This window comes from Vipera ursinii (genome assembly GCF_947247035.1).
Source record: "Vipera ursinii genome assembly, chromosome: 2".
Classification (NCBI taxonomy): Eukaryota; Metazoa; Chordata; class Lepidosauria; order Squamata; family Viperidae; genus Vipera; species Vipera ursinii.
In genome coordinates this window covers 185,843,786-185,862,396 of record NC_139513.1, presented here as the reverse complement: position 1 = coordinate 185,862,396, position 18,611 = coordinate 185,843,786, and the positions used below count along the sequence as shown (strand labels likewise).

Here is an 18,611-nt window from a genome sequence, read left to right as displayed (position 1 = left end):
TATTTGGATACAACCCCCAAAATGACAGAATGATCTCAGTTCGAATCCAAGGCAAACCATTCAATATTACAGTAGTCCAAGTCTATGCCCCAACCACCAGTGCTGAAGAGGATGAAATTGACCGGTTTTATGAAGCCCTACAGCACCTTATAGAACTAACACCCTAAAATGATGTCCTTATCATCATGGGGGATTGGAATGCTAAAGTAGGAAGCCAAAAGATAACCAGAATAACAGGCAAGTTTGGCCTTGGAGTACAAAATGAAGCAGAGCACAGGCTAACAGAATTTTGTCAAGAGTATACGATGGTCATAGCAAACACTCTTTTCCAACAACCCAAGAGACGGCTTTACACAAGGACATCACCAGATGGTCAACACAGAAATTAGATTGACTATGTGCTCTGCAGCCAAAGATAGAGAAGCTCTATATAGTCAGTAAAAACAAGACCAGGAGCTGACTGTGGCTCAGACCATGAGCTTCTCATTGCAAAATTTAGGCTTAAACTGAAGAAAGTAGGGAAAAACACTTGGCCACTCAGGTATGAACTAAATCATATCCCTGATGAATATACAGTAGAGGTGACAAATAGATTTAAGGAATTAGATCTGATAGACAGAGTGCCTGAAGAACTATGGACAGAGGTTTGCAACATTGTACAAGAGGTAGCAACTAAAACCATCCCAAAGAAAAAGAACTGCAAGAAAGCAAAATGGCTGTCTGAGGAAGCTTTGCAAATAGCTGAGGACAGGAGGGAAGCGAAAGGCAAGGAAGAAAAAGAAAGATACACCCAATTGAATGCAGAATTCCAGAGAATAGCTAGAAGAGATAAGAATGCCTTCTTCAATGAACAGTGCAAAGTAATAGAAGAAAACAATAGAATAGGGAGGACCAGAGATCTTTTCAAGAAAATTGGAGAGATGAAGGGAACGTTTCATGTAAAAATGGGCATGATAAAGGACCAAAATGGCAGGGACCTAACAGAGGCAGAAGAGATTAAGAAGAGGTGGCAAAATTACACAGAAGGAACTATACAAGAACGAGCTTAACATCGCTGATAACCACGATGAGGTGGTCACTGACCTCGAGCTAGACATCTTAGAATGTGAAGTGAAGTGGGTCTTAGGAAATCTGAGCAACAACAAAGCTAGTGGAGGTGACAATATTCCAGCTGAGCTATTCAAAATCTTAAAAGACGATGCAGTAAAAGTGCTACACTCAATTTGCCAGCAAATTTGGAAAACTCAACAGTGGCCCCAGGATTACATTCCAATTCCAAAGAAAGGCAGTGCCAAGGAATGTTCAAACTATCGCATCATTTCATTCATTTCACATGCTAGTAAAGTTATGCTTAAAATCCTACAAGGTAGATTCCAGCAGTATGTGGATCAAGAACTACCAGAAGTACAGGCAGGATTTCGAAGAGGCAGAGGAACTAGAGATCAAATTGCCAACATACGCTGGATCATGGAGAAAGGTAGGGAGTTCCAGAAAAACATCTACTTCTGCTTCATTGACTATGCTAAAGCCTTTGATTGTGTGGATCACAACAAACTGTGGCAAGTTCTTAAAGAGATGGGAGTACCAGACCATCTTATTTGTGTCTTGAGAAACCTATATGCGGGTCAAGAAGCAATAGTGAGAACTGGACACGGAACCACTGATTGGTTCAAAATTGGGAAAGGAGTCCGGCAAGGCTGTATACTGTCGCCCTGCCTATTTAACTTATATGCAGAGGACATCATGAGAAAGGCAGGGCTAGATGAATCAAAAGCTGGAATTAAGATTTCTGGAAGAAATATCAACAACCGAAGATATGCAGATGATACTCTAATGGCAGAAAGTAAAGAGGAACTAAAGAGCCTCTTGTTGCAGGTGAAGAAAGGGAGTGCAAAACTTGGGTTGAAACTTAACATTAAGAAAACCAAGATCATGGCATCCAGCCCTCTCAACTTCTGGCAAATAGATGGGGAAGAAATGGAGGCAGAAGTATAAGTACTGATAGCTAAATCTGAATATTGATTGATGTGTAAAGGTAGAGGAAAAAGAGGAAGTAAAAATAACTGTTGGTTATTAAATTTAAGTTATTTGAAAACTATTAAAAATAAGAATATTATATTATTTTACTAATTTGTTGATGTAAATGGTCAGAATGAATACAGATAAGATGTGTATCCTGAATATTAGATTTTGTGAGGAATGGTGATAAGGGAATTGGGGTCATTTAAAAGCATGGAAATGAGGAATATTAAATGTTAAATTTAATTATTAATTGAAATCAGAATTTGGGAAAATTTATTAGGTCATTAATTTTCTAAAAGATGGAATGTCTAAGCAACTGAGATACATAAAAAGTTAAAGCTATTGATAAATGTTAGAAAACTTTCTTTTATTTGATTGATAGAGTAAGATTTGTATCAATTTAAATATAGACAGTATACCCTAAGGGGGAAAAGAGAGGGAATATCTATGGTAAGAATTTGAGTTTGTACTAATGATATCTGCACATAACTGAATTACTGTAACTCAGCAACCACGTTGTTTTTCAAATATGTGAATGTAATATTAGAAAATCAATAAATATAAAAAATAAAGCTATACTGGACCTAATTCTTACTAATAGGGAAGAAATGATAGAGGGAGTTGAAGTTGCCAGACCCTGGGGGAATTCAATATAATGCATATACAAGCAATAGAAAATAATTCAAGCAGTGTCTTAAATTTCAAAAGAGCTGATTTTAACAAACTTAGAGATAACCTAGGAAAGATTCCATGGATGAAAATCCTAAAGGGGAAACAACTCAAGAAGCATGGGAAACTCTGAAAAGTGCTATCATAAAAGCCCAGACCAGCACAATACCACTGAAAAAGAAAAGAAAGTCAAGAAGAAACTAGAATGGCTGCACAAAAATCTCTCAGACAAACTGAACAACAAAAAGGACAAAAATGGAAAGAGGGACACATAACCAAGGCAGATTATCAGCAGATAGCCAGAACATGCAAAGACGAAGTCAGGAAAGCAAAGGCTCAGAACGAACAAAGACTTGCAACAGAAATCAAGGATAATAATAATTTAAAAAATTCAACATATTAATAACAAAAAAGCTAAGGAAATTGTACCTCCACTAAAGAGAGAAGATGGCAAGGAAGTAACAAGCAATAAGGAGAAAACAGCTGTCTGTTTAACTCATTTTTTGCATCAATCTTCCCACAAAGAAATTATGGCACAACATACCAAAAAAACACTGCAAAAGACAAACTAGAAACAAAAATTAAAATAAGCAAGACAATAGTTAGAGAATACCCATCCGACCTTGACAAATATAAATCACCAGGACCCGACACATTACACCCCAGAGTTCTGAAGGAGTTGGCAGATGTTATCTCAGAACCATTGCACCATATCTTTCAAAAAATCCTGGAGTGCCAGGGAAATACCTGAGGATTGGAAAAGTGCTGATGTGGTTCCCATCTTCAAGAAACGGGAAAAAAACAGACCCAGGAAACTACAGACCAATCAGCCTAACATCAATACCTGGGAAGATCCTGAAAAAGATAATAAAAAAACAGATCTGCAAACAACTGGAAGCAAAGAAAGTTATAACTGATAGCCAGCATGGGTTTGTTAAAAACAGATCATGCCAAACCAATCTTTCTTTGTTTTTTTCTTTTTAGAAATGTTTTACTGATATTTTTATAATAACAATCCTTAGTGCCTAGTGTACAGTATGTTGTCTTGGTTCATATATTTTGGGGAAAAATCAATAGTTAATTAACAGTCAGTAATAATTTTTGTAATTCCATAATTTTTATATTAATTAATAGTGTATTTCTTTGATCTTCGCTACCCCCAAGTTCTTCAAACTTAAATATCATTCTCATATTTTCAATGCATACTGGTTAAATATAAATTTTTTTTTTCATTTTTGTACAAATAATAACATCCATGTATGACATTTTTTCTTATCAACTTGTGTTATTTTCATAAAAATCATCTTATTAGTTCACCATATATACTATTCTCATATTTCATTCTTTGATAAAGTGACTAAATTAGTACACCAGTGAAACTCTGTGGACATAGTATACTTAGATTTCAGTAAGGCATTCGACAAAGTAGACCACAGTCTCCTGTTTGGTAAGCTAGTAAAAGGTGGAATAGACAACATCACCACCAGATGGATTTGAAGCTGGCTGACAAACCGTACTCAACGAGTAGTCCTAAATGGGACTATGGCCACATGGAGAGAAGTAAGCAGTGGGGTACCACAAGGCTCCGTCTTAGGCCCAGTACTCTTGAATATCGTCATCATTGAGTTAGATGAGGGAATAGAATAGAATAGAATAGAATAGAATAGAATAGAATAGAATAGAATAGAATAGAATAGAATAGAATAGAATAGAGCTGGAAGGGACCTTGGAGGTCTTCTAGTCCAGCCCTCTGCTCAAGCAGGAGAACCTATACCATCTCAGACAGTCTCCTGTTAAAAATCTCCAATGATGGAGCGCTCACGATTTCTGGGGTAAGCTGTTCCACTGGTTGATTATCCTCACTGCCAGGAAGTTTCTCCTCAATTCCAGGTTGTTTCTTTTTTTGATCAGTTTCCAACCATTGTTTTCTCGTCCTTCCATCTGGTGCTTTGGTGAACACTTGGCCCCCTCTGTCTTGTGGCAGCCCCTCAGATACTAGAACACTGCTATCATGTCTCCACTATTTCTTCTTTTCTTTAGACTAGCCAAACCCAAGTCCCGTAGCCATTATGCGTATGTTTTAATCTCCAGGCCCCTAATCATCTTAGTTCTTCTCTGATTTTTTTCCAAACTCTCAACATCTTTTTTGTGATATGGTGACCAAAATTGGCTGCAGTATTCCAGGTGTGATCTTACTAGGGCTTCATAAAGCGGTAAGAGTACTTCTCATGATCTTAATCCTATGCCTCTGTTTATACAACCCAGGATTGCATTAGCTTTTTTGGTTGCTGCTGCACACTACTGGCTCATATTGAAGTAATTGGCCACTAGGACTCCAAGGTCCCTCTCACAGTTACTGTTTTTAAGCCAGGTTTCGCCCAATCTGTATTTGTGTCCTTGGTTTTTCCTGTCTGAATGTAAGACTTTGTTTTTCTCCTCATTGAAACTCATTTTGTTGGATAGGGCCCATTGTTCAAGTTGGTCAAGATCTTTTTGGATCCTGAGTTTGTCTTCTGGGGAGTTGGCTACTCCTGCTAGTTTGGTGTCATCAGAAGATTTGATGAGTTCCCCTTCTATTCTCTCATCTAAATCATTGATGAAGGTGTTGAAGAGTACTGGGCCTAAGACAGAACCTTGTGGTACCCCACCGCTTACTTCTCTCCATGTGGATGTAGTGACATTGAGGACTACTCTTTGAGTACGGTTTCTTAGCCAGCTACAGATCCATCTGGTGGTTATGTTGTCTATCCCACCTTTTCATAGTTTGCCAAGGAATAGGTTGTGGTCTACCTTGTCAATAGAATAGAAGGGGAACTCATCAAATGCGCAGATGACACTAAACTGGCAGGAATAGCCAACACCTCAGAAGACAAGCTGTAAGGACACACCTCAAAACCTCTTCCCAAGAAAGCAGAACTCTTGGAATAGATTCATCGCAAAAGGAACTTTTATTAGGAGTAGCTGACAGCAGGCATAGAAGGCAGGATCTGAGGGTTTCCCGCTCAAATCAATAGGTTGAAGGAGCAAAAAGCAAACCCCACCACAAAATTTATTTATTTATTTAATTTTATTTATATACCGCCCTTCTCCCGAAGGACTAAGGGCGGTGAATAGGGCAGATATATAAAAAATACAAAAATACAAAAGTTAAAAGAAAATTAAACATATGCCCAACTAAAAACAGTAAATACATATATTAAAAATGACAATAAAAACCCAACCCATCCCCCATCAGGCCAGGCCGGCTTGTTCAAATAAGAGTGTCTTCAGATCGCGACGGAAGGAGCGAAGGTCGGGCGCCATCCGGAGCTCAACCGGCAACCGATTCCAATTATAGAAACAATTGTTTTCTATAATTCATAATCCATATATACAAACAAATGTTTCTCTTTACAATATTCTCTCTGGTAGGTCCCATCATCTATATTCTTAATTTTCACTTTAATATTTTCCCTTTGACCCGTATCTTTCTTAATATGTTTTGCTTAAATCCAAAAGTTTTTCCATATATTTGTTTTTTTTTCCAACCAATTATACAATTTATTGCAGATTTCATAATAATCTGTTTCACTCTTATCCTTGACTTCTAACATCAACCTGTCCATTTCAGCACAGCATAAAATCTTATATAATAATAATAATAATAATAATAATAATAATAATAATAATAATAATAATAATAATAATTTTACTTGTATACCGCCCTTCTCCCGAAGGACTCAGGGCGGTGAACAGGGCAATAAATACTAATACAAGAATACAAAAATTAAGAAAAAATTAAACAAAGTGCCCAATACCTTAAAACAATAAGTTAAAATACATTAAAAACAGTAATAAAACCCCCAAAACCCATCAGGCCAGGCCGGCTTGTTCAAACAAATAAGTCTTAAGATCCCGTCGGAAGGAGCGAAGGTCGGGCGCCATCCAGAGCTCATCCGGTAAACGGTTCCACAAATCCGGCGCACCCACAGAGAAGGACCTCCCCCTGGGGGCCACCAGACGGCATTCTCGGACCGGTGGCACCCTGAGGAGGCCCTCTCTGCACAGGGCGGAGGGAAGTTGATGCCGGCAGCAGGTGCTCCCCAAGGTACTCTGGACCCATGCCATGTAGGGCCTTAAACACCATTACCAGTACCTTGAATCTCACCCGGAAGACAACTGGTAACCAATGCAGCTCATGGAGCAGAGGTGTAACATGGGAGTATCGGGAGACTCCCAACACAACTCTCGCGGCTGCATTCTGTACCAGTTGGAGCCTCCGAGTGGTCCTCAAGGGCAGCCCCATGTAGAGAGCGTTGCAGTAGTCCAGACGAGAGGTCACGAGCGCGTGAGTGACCGTACATAAGGCATCCCGGTCTAGTTAGGGCCACAACTGGCGCACCAGGCGAACCTGGGCGAAGGCCCCCCTAGTCACAGCTACTATATGGTCTTCCAGAATGAGCCGTGAATCTAGGAGGACTCCCAAGTTGTGAGCCCTATCTACAGGGGGTAATAGTTCACCCCCCATGGAAAGAGATGGAATGTTCTGAATATCCCGGAATGCCGGTATGCACAGCCACTCAGTCTTGTCGGGGTTGAGTTGAAGTCTGTTCCTCCCCATCCAGACCCGAACCGCCTCCAGGCAACGGGACATCACGTTGAGGGCATCACTGGGGTGGTTTGGGGTCGAAATGAAAAGCTGGGTATCATCGGCATACTGATGATACCCAACTCCAAAACCACGAATGATCTCACCCAACGGTTTCTTGTAGATGTTGAACAGGAGAGGCGAGAAGACCGACCCCTGAGGAACTCCACAAACGAGAGACCTCGAGGTCGACCTCTGTCCCCCTGCCAACACCGACTGCGAACGTCCCAGGAGATAGGAGGAGAACCACTGCAAAACCGTGCCTCCCACTCCCAATCCCCTGAGACGCCACAGCAGGATACCATGGTCGATGGTATCGAACGCCGCTGAGAGGTCTAATAGGACTAGGACAGAGGAATGTCCCCTGTCCCTAGCCCTCCAGAGATCATTCACCAGAGCGACCAATGCCGTCTCCGTGCTGTACCCGGGCCTGAAACCCGATTGGTACGGGTCTAGATAATCCGCTTCATCCAGGACCAGAGGGAGCTGATGCGCCACCACACTCTCAACAACCTTCGCAAGAAAGCGAAGGTTGGAGACCCGACGAAAGTTATTCAACACAGCTTGGTCCAAGGCAGGCTTCTTGAGGAGAGGTCTCACCACCGCCTCTTTCAAGACGGCGGGGAAACTACCCTCACTCAAAGAGGCAGATATAACCGCCTGGAACCAGCCTCGTGTCCCCTCCTGGGCCGCATAAACCAGCCAGGAAGGGCACGGGTCCAATAAATGTGGTGGAGCTCAGCCTCCCCATAATCCTGTCCACTTCCTCCGGAGTCACAGAATCAAACTCCTCCCAGGTAATGTCGACAAGACCACCCGTGTCCTGATCGTCAGACTCTGCCCAGTCAGAGTCCAGACTGGTCCGAATCCAAGCGATTTTGTCCGACAGATGTTTGTTAAACTCCTCGGCACGACCCTGCAAGGGTTCTTCCCTCACCTCCTGATTAAGGAGGGAGCGGGTCACCCTAAACAGGGCGGCCGGGCGATTATCTGCGGACGCGATAAGGGTAGCAAAGTGATTAGACCTCGCCGCCCTTATCGCAGCGAGATAAGACCTAATGTAGGTTCTTAGTCGCAATCGGTCGGATTCGGATCGGCTTCCACTAAGGCATCTGCCGAGTTGTGAGCGAAGGAGGCAGGTGGGGACCCCAGCGCTGCCTGGAACCTCTCAGGGTCCATTAAGCGCCTGGGGCGGTACCATCTAGTTGGTTCCACACACCCATGGTGGGGAGTGGCAAAACGGAAGACCAGCCGCAGGAGATGATGATCGGTCCATGACAGGGGCATAACAATTGTGGAGCCCCCACCAAGGTCATCTAACCGGTCAGTTCCAATGGGCCAATCCCTAGATGTTAGGTCCTCTGTGGGAATGAGGCTGATAAGACTCCGTTACCAAGGCTGTGAAAACATTGTTGGGTCTTCCCACCTCCTCTTCTGCAGCAAGAGATAAGCCAGATGGCTAGAGGCACATTCCTTTCTCTCCCCAGGTTGGCCTCAAGGGGAGAATAGTTCAAAGAGCAAGCAGATAAAAGAAGCGGAGAGGATACATTGTAGCAGCTAAGCAAAAGGGCAATACACATACAATTCCACAAAAACCTCCCCCTTCGCCCCAGGAGTATGGCAGAACCCATAGAAAGGAAAAGGAAAAGAAGAAAGCCCCCCACCAAAGAAATGGGTTCTGACACAAGCTCAGGATTCAAAAAGATCTTGACAAACTGGAACAATGGGCCCTATCCAATAAAATGAGTTTTAATGTGGAGGAAAGCAAAGTTTTACATTTAGGCAGGAAAAATCAATGATATAAGTGCAGATTAGGTGAGACCTGGCTCAAAAACAGTAACTGTGAGACGGACCTTGAAGTCCTAGTAGACGATCACTTGACTATGAGCCAGCAATGTGCAGCAGAAGCCAAAAAAGCAAATGCACTCCTAGTCTGCATGAACAGTAGGATAGAATCCTAATATAATCCTGGGTTGCATAAACAGAGGCATAGAATCAAGATCACACAAAGTATTAGTACCACTTTATAAAACCCTAGTGAGACTACATGGGGAATACTGCAACCAATTTTGGTCACCATACTACAAAAAAGAGGTTGAGACCTTGGAAAGTTCAGAGTTCAGAGAAGAGCAACTTAAGATGTTCCAAGGCCTAGAGACTAAAACATATGAAGAATGGCTGCAGGACTTAGTTTTAGCTAATCTAAAAAGAAGAAACGGGGATGACATGATAGCAATATTCTTGTATTTAAGAGGCTGCCACAAAAAAGAGGAGGTCAAATTATTCTCTAAAGCACCAGAGGGCAGGACAGGAAACAATGGTTGGAAACTGATCAAAGAGAGGAGCAACCTGGAATTAAGAAGAAAGTTCCTAACAGTGAGGACAATTAACCAGTGGAACAGCTTACCTTCAGAAAATTCATGGGTGCTCCATCACTGGAGGTTTTTAAGAATAGACTTGTCAGTCACTTGTCTGCTTGAGTGGAGGGCTGGACTAGAAGACCTCCAAGGTCCCTTCCAGCTCTATTCTATTCATTGGTGGCTATTTATTTATTCGGTTTATATACCGCCCTACTCCCAAAGGACTCAGGGCGGAGTTCCATTGGCAGTTGATTCCATAGGGCAGGCACGCCCACAGAGAACGCCCTCCCCCTGGGGATCGCCCGTCGGCAATCCTTGACCGGCGGTACCCTGAGGAGGCCCTCTCTGTGGTAGCGCACAGGACAATGGCAGCAGGTGCTCCCTCAGATAATCTGGGCCTATGCCATTTAAGGCTTTATAGGTCATCACCAGCACCCTGAATCTCACCTGGAGGGCAACTGGAAGCCAATGCAGCTCGCAGAGAAGAGGTGTTACATGGGAGTATCGGGAGACTCCCATCACAACTCGCGCGGCTGCATTCTGCACCAGCTGAAGCCTCCGAGTGGTCCTCAGGGGCAGCCCCATGTAGTGAGCATTGCAGTAGTCTAGCCGGGAGATCACGAGCGCATGGGTGACTGTGCGTAGGGCATCTCGGTCCAGATAGGGCTGTAACTGGCACACCAGGCGAACCTGGGCAAAAGCCCCCCTGGCCACGGCTCCTATATGATCTTCCAAACTGAGCCGTGAATCCAGGAGGACGCCCAAGTTGCGGGCCCTATCAACGGGGGATAACACCTCACCCCCTCATAGTTAACGATGGAAAAGATTGGTTATTCTGAGATGCCGGTATGCACAGCCACTCAGTCTTGGCAGGATTGAGACGAAGCCTGTTTCTCCCCATCCAAACCTGAACTGCCTCTAGGCAACGGGACATCACGTTGAGGGCATCACTGGGTTGGTTCAGGGTGGAAAGAAAAAGCTGGGTATCATCAGCATACTGATGATACCCCACCCCGAAACCACGAATGAGCTCACCCAGCGGCTTCATATAGATGTTGAACAAGAGGGGAGAGAGGACCGACCCCTGAGGAACTCCACAAATGAGAGGCCTCGGGGCGGACCTCTGCCCTCCCGTCAACACCGACTGCGAGTGGCCCAGGAGGTAGGAGAACCACTGTTAAACAGTGCCCCCCACTCCCAACCCCCTGAGACGCCGCAGTAGGATACCATGGTCGATGGTATCAAAAGCCGCTAAGAGTTCTAATAGGACTAGGACAGAGGAACAACCCATGTCCCGAGCCCGGCAGAGATCATTCACCAGCGCAACCAATGCCATCTCCGTGCTGTACCCGGGCCTGAAACCCGATTGGTACGGGTCCAGATAATCAGTTTCCTCCAGGAACAGAGGGAGCTGAAGTGCCACCACGCTCTCAACCACCTTCGTAAGAAAGCGAAGGTTGGAGACCGGACGATAGTTGTTCAAAATAGCTGGGTCCAGGGCAAGCTTCTTGAGGAGGGGCCTCACCACTGCCTCCTTCAAGGCAACAGGGAAGGTACCCTCCCTCAAAGAAGCAGTTATTGCTGCCTGGAACCAGCCTCGTGTCTCCTCCCGGGCTGCATATACCAGCCAGGAGGGGCACGGGTCCAATAAACACGTGGCGGAACTCAGTCTCCTCATGATCCTGTCCACCACATCTGGGGTCACAGGATCGAATTCACTCCAGGTAACATTCTCTAGACCGCTCAATTCCTCCCCGTCAGTCTCTGCCCAGTCAGAATCCAAACCGGCTCGAATCTGAGCGATTTTGTCCGTCAGATGATAGCTAAACTCGTCGGCCCGCCCCTGCAAGGGCTCCTCCTTCACCTCCTGATTAAGGAGGGAGCGAGTCACCCTAAACAGAGCAGCTGGGCGATTATCTGCGGACGCGATGAGGGCAGTGAAGTAATTAGACTTCGCTGTCCTCATCGCCGCGAGATAAGACCTCGTAAAGGTTGTTAACCGCAATCGGTCAGACTCAGACCGGCTGGATCTCCAACAGCTCTCTAGACCTTGTCTCGCTTCATCTCCCGGAGCTCCACAGAAAACCATGGAGCCCACCGGGATCTGCGCCGGTTCAGGGGTCGCAAGGGTACAACATGGTCGAGCGCCTCAGTGGCAGCCCTTTCCCAGGCATCCACCAAGGTGTCGGCCGGGCTGTGAGCAAGGGGGATAGGTATAGACCCAAGCGCCGTCTTGAACTGTTCCGGATCCATTAGGTGCCTGGGGCGGAACCAACTGGTCAGTTCCGCAGCCCAGCAGTGGGTGGTGGCATAGCGGAAGACCAACCGCAGGAGGTGATGATCAGACCATGACAGGGACAATAGTTGACGAGCCCCCTCCCAGATCATGAAACCACTGCCCAGATAAGAAAACTAGGTCGAGAGTGTGTCCTCCCCCATGAGTCGGACCCTGAATTACTTGGGTCAGGTCCATGGCTGTCGTGGAGGCCATGAACTCCCGGGCCAACTCAGATGACCCTCCCAGAGAAGGCAGGTTAAAGTTGCCCAGAACTATAAGTCTGGGAAACTCAACCATCAATCCTGAGAGGGCATCGAGAAGCTCGGGCAGGGCCGTTGCTACACAGTTGGGCACCAGGTATGTTAGCAACAAGCCCAACTGAGCCCCGGGGCCACACCTCAGGAGAAGGGATTCACTCCCGCCTATCTGTACAATAGTGGTCTCCCACGGACATAAGGTCTCCCGTATAACTACCGCCACCCCACTGCCTCTGCCCTGAGCCCGCGGCCCCTGAGCTCAGGCTGGTGTACTTTAATGCCAGATCCGTTGTGAAAAAGGCTCCCCTCGTCCGTGATTTGATCGAGGAGGAACACGCGGATCTGGCATGCATTACAGAAACCTGGTTGGGCTCAGAGGGAGGTGTCCCTCTGACTGAGCTTTGCCCTCAAGGTTTCTGTGTGTTACATTGGCCGTGGGCTCAGGGCAGGGGCAGTGGGGTGGCGGTAGTTATACGGGAGACCTTATGTCCGTGGGAGACCACTATTGTACAGATAGGCGGGAGTGAATCCCTTCTCCTGAGGTGTCGCCCTGGGGCTCAGTTGGGCTTGTTGCTAACATACCACAGGCCACATTCAGCCTTTTGACTGTTCCTGGGCAGCCCACTGTGGGGCTGGTAGCAGGGGAGCAGTGGCCCTCTACCACAGCTCCAGGTTTTTCATGTAGCTCCTTGGGAAAATTAATTACCCACCTCTGCATTAAGGACTACATGCAGAGTAAGGTGGTCAGCCAATTACTAATCTATCTGATGGCGGTACTGTCTATCCCACAATGTTCTATCTTAACCTAGAAGTAAACTATGATCTACTTTGTCAAATGCATTACTGAAGTCTCACAAAACTATGGCCCCAGCATTTTCCTGATCCACTAATTTAGTCACTTGGTCAAAGAAGACAATAAAATTTCTCTGGCATGATCTATTTTTAATAAACTCGGTGGTAATTGCCTTGTTTGTATCTAGGTGCTTCTAAAGCAGCTGCTTGATTACTTTTTACAGGATTTTTCTAAGTATTCATGATTAATGTTAATGTTAATTAGCTACCGATGATCTATGGTTTCCTGGATTTACTTTTTTCCTTTTTGAAGATTGGAACCACATTAGCTCTTTTCCAGTCCTTTAATACAGGGCTTTTCAACTGGTGGTACACATACCACTGCTGGTACTTTGGCACCTGGCAGGTGGTATGCAACCTAGACAAGTATGGGGGGGAATGACCTGAAGTGGTAGCAGTGTTGATGAGCTGAAGTGGCTCCAGCAACAGAGAGACCTGGGGGAGAGTCAGCTGGAGCTGTAGTGTTGCTGGGGCTTTGCTGAGAGCCCAGGATCAGCGCGTGCAGCTACAGCTGATTGGCACTTCCAGTGGCCTGGGGAGTGGCCGGCAGCCACACCGAGTCTTTGGATGGAGCAATGAGGAGAAAGAGGAGAGTCTTCTGTGAGAAAAGCAGTGAAAAGAAAGAGAAAAAGAGAGGCTTCTGTGAAACAAGCAGAAGGATCAACGGAGTAGAGGCCGTGAAAAAGAAAGAGGAGAGGGAAAGAAGAATAAGGGCCAAACAGCCACCTGACCACCAAGGTAGTGGTGCATATTAATAAATAAGGATAAATTCATAATAAGTTCATTGGCACAAAGGGAAAGTGATTCAGCAAAGGAACCACCACTGAAGAAATTAAAACCAATATTTTTTTTCTCTTTTTGGTCATCAAGTTTTTGACATCTTGCTAAGCACTGGTGGTACTTGAATATTGTCATGTCCTAAAAGTGGTACAATCTGTGAAAAGGTTGAAAAGCACTGCTCTAGTAGTTCCCCTGTGTTCCAAGAGATCTGAAAGATACAGTTCAGTGGTTCTGAGATCATATCTGCAAGTGCCTTCAAAACCATGGGATGTAATCCATCTGGTCCTGGTGATTTATACTTGTCTAAGGAGATAGATGTTTTCTTACCATTTTCTTACCTATTTTGATTTGTATTCCTATTTTGTCTTCTGTGATGCTGGTTTTGATTATTTTGTTTTGTTTTGCATGAAGATAGATGCAAATAAGAATTAGTTCTGGAACAGCAATACTGGATCTAATTCTTGCTAATAGAAGAAGTGATAGAGTGGGTTGAAGCTGCAGGAACTTTGGAGGAGAGCGACCATGTCATATTGGAAATTGATATAATGTAGAAACAAGCAACAGACCATAATCAACCAGGGTCTTAGGCTTTAAAAGAGCTGATTTTAACAAACCCGGAGAGCTTGGGAAGGATTTCATAGATGAAAATCTTAAAGGAGAAAAAAAACTCAAGTTTGGGAAACTCTGAAAAATATTATTATAAAAGCCCAATTCAGCTCAATAACACTAAAAAAGAAAAATAAGAAATCTTAAGAAGAAACCAGCATGGTTGCACAAAGAACTCAATCAATCAGTTCAGAATAGAGCTGGAGGGACCTTGGAGGTTTTGTAGTCTAACCTGCTCAAGAAGGAGACCCTATACCATTTCATACATATGGTTATCCAGGCTTTTCTTAAAAACCTTGAGTGATGAAGCACCTACAACGTCTGCAGGCAAGCTGTTCCACTGGTTAATTGTTCTCGCTGTTAATTCTCCTTAATTCCAGGTTGCTTCTCTCCTTGATTTATTTCCATCCATTGTTTCTTGTCTTGCCTTCTGGTGCTTTGGAAAATAAGTTGACTCTCTCTTCTTTGTGGCAGCCCTTCAAATACTGGAATACTGCTATCATGTCACCCCTAGTCCTTTTTTGTCTAGATTAGCCATACTCAATTCCTGCAACTGTTCTTCATATGTTTTTGTCTCCAAGCCCTTAATCATCTTAGTTGCTCTTTGCACTTTTTCAAAGGTCTCAATATAAAATGGATGCAATATTCCAGGTGTGGTCTTACTAAGTAAAGCAGTACTAATACTTCACGTGATTTTGATTCTATGGCTCTATTTATACAATCAAGGATTGTATTAGCTTTTTTGGCTGCTGCTGCTGTACACTACTGGCTCATGTTTTAGTGATTTTCCACTAGGACTCCAGGTCCCTCTCATAGTTACTGTTTGTGACCCAGGTTTCACCTGATCAATACTTGTACCTTTGATTTTTCCCGCTTAGGTGTAAAGCTTTGCTTTTCCCCACATTAAATTTCATGTTCAAATCAAATCAGAATAGAGACCCTATACCAGTCCTTCGGGAGAAGGGCGGTATAAAAATTAAATTATTATTATTATTATTTTGGATAAGTGACTGTCCAATCTCTTCTTAAAAGCATCTAGTGATGAAGAACCTACCAAAATCTGAAGGCAAGCTGTTCCACAGGTTAATTGTCCTCATTGTTATGAAGTTGTTATTGGATAGGGCACATTGTTCAAGTCTTTCAAGATCTTTTTGGATCCTGAGCTTATCTTCTGGGATGTTAGCTATTCCTGCCAGCTTAGTGTAATCTGCAAATTAGATTAGTTCTCCTTCTATTCCCTCATCAAAGTCATTTATGAAGATATTGAAGAGTACTGGACCTAAGACAGAACCTTGTGGTACCATACTGCTTACTTTCCTCCATGTAGACATAATACCATTAAGGAGTACTTATTAAGTATGGTTTGTTGGCCAGTTACAAATCCATCTGATGGTGAAGCTGTCTATCCCACATTTTTCTAGTTTACCAAAATGTAGGTTGTGGTATTCTTTGTCAAATATCTTACTGAAATCTACTGTAAGTATACTATGTCCACAGCATTTTGTTGGTCTACTGATTTAGTCACTTTGTCAAAGAATAAATAAGTTTGTTTTGGCATAATCTGTGTGTCAGAATCCATTTATATTCCATTTCTAACCCCCTATCTGTGGAAATCTAAATCTCACCCACTTACTGGATTCTGCCATTCCCAAGGAGGGGAAGAGAAGATGTTAATTGGACATCCCTATCCACTAGATGCAAGGTTGTTTATTCAGCCTGCCTGGGGGCCATCATCAAAGACCAGGGAAAGAACCTGTGAAATGAAAAGACCAAAGAAAGAGGGGGTGGGATTCTGGTTTGTATCTGATTGGAATTTGAAGGGGAGGAAGCAAATGTTGTAAATGCATGAAGTTTCTCTTTTCCCATGAAAGGTTTTGACACATGAAACTTAACTGATCCGGGACTGACCAAATGGACTGAGGGGAGGGGTTTTTACTCGGGGACACTTTAAAAGTATCAATCTGTGACACAGTTTCCAGATCCTGTCTAGATTATCCACTGTCAATCATGTTTCAGTAAAAGTTCCTGCTTGGACAATCCTGTCTCCAAGAGTTGTTCTTTCCTAAGATATGGATTGGGGTGGGTCCTGACATTAGACAGGATCTGCATTAAGAGTCAACCTGGAAGGAAAAACCTTACCGGGGGACTTTGCAAAAAATACAATGTCTAATGATGAGGAAAGGGAGAAGGAAAGCCCCATGGAAAGGGAACTTTCCCCCCGAACAAAACTCCACCAATGGTCAGAAGCTGAAGCATCATATTCCTCCAGGGAAGAGATGGTGTAGATGCATGACCACAAACTGCGGTGGTCCATGGGCGTTGGAAGGAAAAACGAGTGGGAAAAGGCATCGAGGAAACTGACCCAGAGGTGGGGCGGCCACCAAACCGAATGGAGGCAAGAGATGGAGAGCTCCCTGCACATCAGTGAAGATGAGTGGAGCCTAGAGAAAGCTATTGACCTGATGAAGAAAACCCTTAGCTCACTAAGAGAGGAGAAACCTGAATACCGCAGCAGCGCCTGGGCCCATAATTGGAGAGACAGTGGGTGGGGATCCGGAACCTGCAACACCGGGGCCGTCTGCTGGACCAGGAGCTGCGCCTCAGCAGTACCCACCCCTCACAGAACTACAGATGGGGATCAGGATGAGGGGCAATACCGCCCGCTGCACAGACAACGATCCATTCAAAGACTACCGCCCCTGGAAGCAAAATTCAGGGGAGAGCCACCACGCTTGGGGTTTTTCCTAACCCAAGTCCTCAGCTATATGGAAGAATATGGATGGGACATCCCCAGTGACAAAGCCCGCATCCGTATTGTGCAATCCGCCTTAGATGGACCGGCTGCAGACTGGGTGGTGAACCTGCATGACTCCAGCACCCCAGAACTCAACGATTTCAACCAATTCATATCCTTGAGGAGGCGGTTTGAGGATCCTTTGGCTGATCGTAAGGCCCAGGAGAGAATCAAAACGGTGAGGCAGGGCAGACGGCCGGTGGCTGAATATACCCAAGAATTCCGAGCCATTGCCAGAAAGCTGAACTGGCTGGAAGACATCCTCCTTAGCCATTTCAAAGACGGGCTAAACTACAACCTGTATGATGCTTGCCTGCCTCAAGGAGACCCACCCCACCTTGACGACTGGTATGTCCTGGCAGAGGAGGTGGAAATAGACCTACTAAAGAGGCACCACTGGGGAAAACCATGGAGATGCCCGCTGCCCGAGCAAACATGCGAGGTGGCAAAACCACCGTCCATAGCTAAGAAATCAACAGGCTGTTTCAAATGCGGGAGAGAGGGCCACTGCACCACAGAATGCCGCTCAAAAGCCCCTCAGCGTAAATCAGAGGCATCACCCTCCAGGAGACCAGAGAAGTCCCAAGGCAACCCAAAAGAACCTTCCATGAGGGGGACAGAGGCTGTAGGGTCCACAACCCCTGCCAAGGACTGGGATTGGATTCCGGCCTACACCGCAGGGGCGGTGAACACCTCGGAAGACAGCTCAGAGGGAGAACCATTGGTTAAGTGGATCCATTCCACCCATCCTTAGTTATTATATTAGCTTCCTCTATGCCTGAAGCCGTCAAAGTAAAAGCCCTAATAGACTCTGGCTGCACCCGCTGCCTCATCAGCCCGACGCTGGTGGGGAATTTGGGGATCCCAGTGAGGAGAATAAAACAACCAATCTCCTTTGGCCAGTTAGATGGGTCCATAACAGGGGGGGTCCATAGCCACCTTACCAGTTCACCAGTCCCTGGGGACTCATGAGGAAGACATAACATTTGTAGTGGCCCCAGGAATGGAAGGCCCAATGATTTTAGGACTGGAATGGCTGAAGAAATGGAACCCCTGGGTAAATTGGAGGACAGCAGAACTCAACTTCCCAGAGGGGGAGCATAGGAACTTAAAACCCCAAAGCACCCCCCAACCCGAAGAGAGGAGACAGCATCAGTGGGGGAAGAGAAGAGGTTACCAGAAATACCGGAAGAATACAGGGACCTTGCTGAAGTTTTCAGTGAGGAATGGGCAGATAAGCTTCCCCCTCACCGGCCCACAGACTGCTATAGAATTCAAACCCGGGGCAAAACTCCCAAAGCCCAGGATGTATGCCATGAGCCCCCCTCCCAAAAAAAAGGTGGAGATGGAAAGATTCATAAAGAAA

At 45.0% G+C, this 18,611-nt stretch overlaps 1 protein-coding gene across 7 annotated transcripts in view; it reads left to right on the top strand.

Moving 5' to 3' along the window:
- Window positions 1-18,611, top strand: part of CARM1 (coactivator associated arginine methyltransferase 1) — a 156,639-nt gene that overhangs the window by 115,073 nt on the left and 22,955 nt on the right. The window lies entirely within an intron of this gene.